We start from the raw sequence: 5,708 nt of genomic DNA on the forward strand, positions 1-5,708 counted from the left end.
CGTGACAGATGAATAATTCAAAAGAAAATCGTGCAACAGCTCCACCATCCCACCCTACAGCTCCACCACCCCACCCCACAGCTCCACCACCCCACCCCACAGCTCCACCACCCCACCCCACAGCTCCACCACCCCACCCCACAGCTCTACCACCCCACCCCACAGTTCCACCACCCCACCCCACAGTTCCACCACCCCACCCCACAGTTCCACCACCCCACCCCCACAGCTCCACCACTCCATTCCATCAGCTCAATCTCCACCCCTCTTCAAAACTCCACCACCCCCCTCCTCCCAACACCATCATCCCCAACCCTCCCCCACAACTCCTCCACCCCACCCCTCCCCCACAACTCCACCACCCCACCCCTCCCCCACAACTCCACCACTCCACCCTCCCCACTCTCCACTGATTTGGCTAACCAGCTTGAAAAAGTCTTACTGAAATCGGAATGTCATTTTTCCACCTGGTATTTAAAAACCGCTGCTACTTCTTGTCAGCGTCTTAAAAGTACGACTGTTTCAATGTCACGGAGGACTATTTCAAGGTCAAGGCTTGATGCATTGCGGGAGACAAAAAAAACAAAGGGAAGTAATTTAACTGGGATAGTTGTTAAAAGTGAATCTCGGTGATGAAAATGCATGATTTTGAAGCGACTAGTTTCAACGAATGTTTTCTTTTATCTGAAAGTAAACAGTTCAATTTTGTCGTTAATTTTCTTTTGGAATATTTATTCAACTTTTTTATTTGAAAAAAAATTGATGTTCATGTATATTCTCGGCTTCAGAAAAATAATTAATGTAAACACTCGGAACGTACTTTAAAATAATCAGGCGAATAGATCACATAATCGAAAACGAAATTCAAGGTTAATAGAGCTTAAATATACCAGGAAGATTTGTTTTTGTTTAGATCAAATGTGCTTTAAGAAGGGTATATGAGTATTTTAACTTTTTTTTTCTAAAAGTCTTGCTCGCGTTGTGAGATTTGAGGGTGAAACCGATTTGAGACATTGTCACATTTTTTGGGGTAAGGGTGGGGGTAGGGGGGGGGGGGGGGTGTCATAATTGATTGAGTCTACGGTGTGTGTGTGTGGGGGGGGGGGGTATAGTTATAGTATACAAATAAGCGGGTGCGCTGTGGACAAGACATTTTTTCCTCACCCAGGCGGCGAGGACAGTAGCTGCCGTTTCATGTCGTTACAGGCTGGTGTTGCTGGACACATTCAGTGGTTACTGGAGTACCAGCAGGTTGTTATGGTTACAGGAGGTAAGTGCTTTTAAGGTAATATTTAAAGTAGCAATAGTTGGGAGGGGGTGTTGGGGTATGTAGAGTGGGTTGTTTTGAGTGGGGTGTTAGGAGTGAGGTGTGGGGTGTGGGAGTTGGGAGTGAGGAGTGGGTTATGCAGTAGGGTATTGGGAGGGGGTGCTGTGAAGTGGGTTGTGGGATGGAAAGTGGTTGCCATAAAACAAAAATGTCTTAATCTGGATCTAAGGAACCTGTTTAAAGTCTCTGACACACCATGGGAGACACACGGCAAACAATGGGAGAGTCACCACAGACACAATGGGAGACACATCATAGACACAATGGGAGACACATCACAGACACAATAGGAGACACATCATAGACACAATGGGAGACACATCACAGACACAATAGGAGACACATCATAGACACAATGGGAGACACATCATAGACACAATGGGAGACACATCACAGACACAATAGGAGACACACCACAGACACAATGATAGACACACCACAGACACAATGATATACACACCACAGACACAATGGGAGACACACCACAGACACAATGGGAGACACATCACAGACACAATGGAAGACACACGACAGACAATGGGAAAAATAACACAGACAGAATGGGAGACCCATCACACACACAATGGGAGACACACCACAGACACAATGGGAGACACACCACAGACACAATGGAAGACACACGACAGACAATGGGAAAAATACCACAGACAGAATGGGAGACCCATCACACACACAATGGGAGACACACGGCAGACAACGGGAGACACACGATAGACACAATGGAAGGCTCACGACAGACACAATGGGAGACACAGCACAGACGGAATGAGAGAGACACGACACGACACGTTTGACTGTCGATTCCGTTGCATGTTGTGGGGGCGTTAGCCCACTCATAAATCTGTCCGGTATAATTACCGGTTGAAGAAAGTCATTGGTCACCGTCAACTTTATGGGCCGGTCACTCCACTGAGGGGAGATTAATCTGTTCGCGGACAAGAGTGGCGGGACCTACACCTTCATTCGTCTTGTAAAATGTGATCCGGTGCTAGCATGGGGGAGGGGGAGGGGGGGGGGGGGACTTGGACATGTGACCTTTACCCCCGCTGGCGTGGCCTGGACACTAGAAGACGTCCCTGTTCACCACGTCACGTGGTCATTGTTTCCGGAAAGTTCAAATCCAACTTTTGTCGATCGTTTATTAACACGTTTTTAAAACGTTTTTCTTAACTCAGCTTCGCGTTTGTTTGTTTGTTTGGATGTTTGTTGTTAAAATTGACATCGAAAATTAGCCCACTTCTGATTGCTCTAGAGACCTGAAATTTGGCATGCATTCTACTTTCGCCTAACAATTTCAGATGCAATCATAAAAACTAGCAATTAGTGACCGTAATTAGCTTAATTTAATTACGCCCCAAGGACCATAAAATTGAGGACATGATTTCTAAAGATACCGACAACACTTGAGGCCTATTGACACAGTTACTTCGACCCCAATCGATGTGAGCGCGCTGGCCGTGATCGTATAGTGGTTAGTACTTCGCGTTGTGGCCGCGACAACCCAGGTTCGAATCCTGGTCGCTCAAGATTTTTAGTCCGTGTATTTATAAACACTTAGTCAAGTCATACTTAATCAAGTCATTGGATAAAGTAGAAAATAAACTATATAACAAACTTTTTTTAAAAACCACGTTTTTCATGTGTAGCAACGGACTAAAAAGGAGAAAATAAAATACTTAAAAAAAACTTTTTTAAAAACCACGTTTTTCTTGTGGACTAAAAAGTAGAAAATAACTATTTACATACATTTGATGACAAAAAACGTGGGTCGGGCAGATGGGTCGGGAAATTTGATGGTGAGCGTACCCACGTTTTTTGTCATCAAATGTATGTAAATAGTTATTTTCTACTTTTTAGTCCACAAGAAAAACGTGGTTTTTAAAAAAGTTTTTTTTAAGTATTTTATTCTTAACTCAGCTTCGCGTTTGTTTGTTTGTTTGTTGTTAAAATTGACATCGAAAATTAGCCCACTTCTGATTGCTCTAGAGACCTGAAATTTGGCATGCATGCTACTTTCGCCTAACAATTTCAGATGCAATCATAAAAACTAGCAATTAGTGACCGTAATTAGCTTAATTTAATTACGCCCCAAGGACCATACAATTGAGGACATGATTTCTAAAGATACCGACAAGACTTGAGGCCTATTGACACAGTTACTTCGGCCCCAATCGATGTGAGCGCGCTGGCCGTGATCGTATAGTTGTTAGTACTTCGCGTTGTGGCCGCGACAACCCAGGTTCGAATCCTGGTCGCTCAAGATTTTTAGTCCGTGTATTTATAAACACTTTTTTAAAAACCACGTTTTTCATGTGTAGCAACGGACTAAAAAGGAGAAAATAAAATACTTAAAAAAAACTTTTTAAAAAACCACGTTTTTTATGTGTAGCAACGGACTAAAAAGGAGAACGGACACGGTAACACATTGTTAACGGTGACACGGTTGGTACGCTGGGCATGCTAAAATACACATAAACACGTTTTTCCTTAACTCAGCTTCGCGTTTATTTGTTTGTTTATGGGAGATTTGATCACGTGATTCGTGAGTAGATCTCCACGCCAGTAACGTAAATTACACCCTTTCTCTGTTTAAAGCGTATCGGTCGCTCAAGATTTTTTTAGTCCGTGTATTTAAAAACACTTAGTCAAGTCATACTTAATCGAGTGATTAGATAAAGTAGAAAATAAACTATATAAAAAACTTTTTAAAAACCACGTTTTTCATGTGTAGCAACGGACTAAAAAGGAGAAAATAAAATACTTAAAAAAAACTTTTTAAAAAACCACGTTTTTCTTGTGGACTAAAAAGTAGAAAATAACTATTTACATACATTTGATGACAAAAAACGTGGATCGGGCAGATGGGTCGGGAAATTTGATGGTGAACGTACCCACGTTTTTTGTCATCAAATGTATGTAAATAGTTATTTTCTACTTTTTAGTCCACAAGAAAAACGTGGTTTTTTAAAAAGTTTTTTTTTAAGTATTTTATTTTTGTTGTTTCGGGTGGGATATTTTCTTTTAGTCCGGTGTTAGGAATAGGTTGAGGGGTTTGGTGTGGGGATTGATGAAGTGTGTTTTGTGGTTAAAATTGTAAATATAACCTGTAGTAGAACCCCTAATTTTCTCCGTCAACTCATCATGTACATGTTCCTATCCATATTCTAGAAAGTAGCCAAAAATGTCAAAACCATCATCTTTTAATAAAAAGTCAAATAACGTTTAAATTTATCATTATATTTTTTATGTACATTCACACTCTGATAGCAAAAATAAAATATTTAATAAAAATGTCATGCTATGATACCTGGACACGTAGACAGGTACAGGCATATTTAACACGGCTGAAGTTTGCTCAGGTAATGTTGGAATTGCCTGCAGTGTTCGACATGATCTTGTGATTTTGTTGAAATATAAACTGTTGAAACATGGAACTGGAAACATTGTTGTGAATTAGAATTTTTATCACACTTAATCGAATGTGCCGTTTTAAGTATGAAGTGCAGTTTGTACTGGGTAGTAGAAGCAGACATACTACAAATCTTTTTTTATGTAGGCCTAGTGAAACAGACATACTACAAATCTTTTTTTAGGTAGGCCTAGTGAAACAGACATACTACAAATATGTTTTTTTTTAGCTAGGCCTAGTGAAACAGACATACTGCAAATATGTTTTTTTTTTAGGTATGCCAAATTGAGGCAGACGAACAAAAATCACAATTTTAGGACTAGAGGCAGAGATAATGGAAAACAGCCTAATTTGTTTACAAGATTTGTTCAAATAAAAATTGTTCGCACTCTTGGTAAAAACATAGCCATCGTTACTATTAAGGACAGGGAATATCATTTGTTATTTATTGTGCTTGATCATTTAGCGCTCAAAACAGGATATAGGCAAAATATTAGGCTTATTTGGGTGTTTAACATATAAAGATTAAAAAGTACGTTGTCGGCAGGATTCGAACCTGCGCGGGAGAACCAATGGATTTCTAGTCCATCGCCTTAACCACTCGGCCACGACAACTCACATAGTTACAAATCTATTTAACAAACCTTAATATAATTTAGTCTCCGAAATTCCCCCATACTTTGTAATCGATGTAAGCATCAATGGCCTAGAGCTAACTTGTGTCGCAGTGAATATCTGTCTCGTGTGTTCTCGTGTGTTCTCGTGTGTTCTCGTGTGTTCTCGTGTGTTCTCGTGTGTTCTCGTGTGTTCTCGTGTGTTCTCGTGTGTACTTGCCCTCATGCAGAGGCGTAGCGACCCTTCCCGGCGCCCAGGGACAAACTTTTCGATTTGCACCCCCCCCCCCCCTCAAGATTTCGATTTGCAGCCCACCATCAAACTTTCGATCTGCAC

The 5,708-nt window shown here is 41.2% G+C and overlaps 1 non-coding gene across 1 annotated transcript; it reads right to left on the reverse strand.

Annotated features, from left to right (window-relative positions):
• Positions 1-5,292: 5,292 nt before the first annotated feature.
• Trnas-aga (transfer RNA serine (anticodon AGA)) lies at positions 5,293-5,372 on the reverse strand. The gene has a single exon. It is a non-coding gene; the product is annotated as a tRNA-Ser (tRNA).
• Between the last annotated feature and the right edge of the window lie 336 nt (positions 5,373-5,708).

Source organism: Physella acuta, unplaced genomic scaffold, assembly GCF_028476545.2.
Source record: "Physella acuta isolate Inbredline_101_S28 unplaced genomic scaffold, ASM2847654v3 ptg001641l, whole genome shotgun sequence".
NCBI lineage: Eukaryota > Metazoa > Mollusca > Gastropoda > Physidae > Physella > Physella acuta.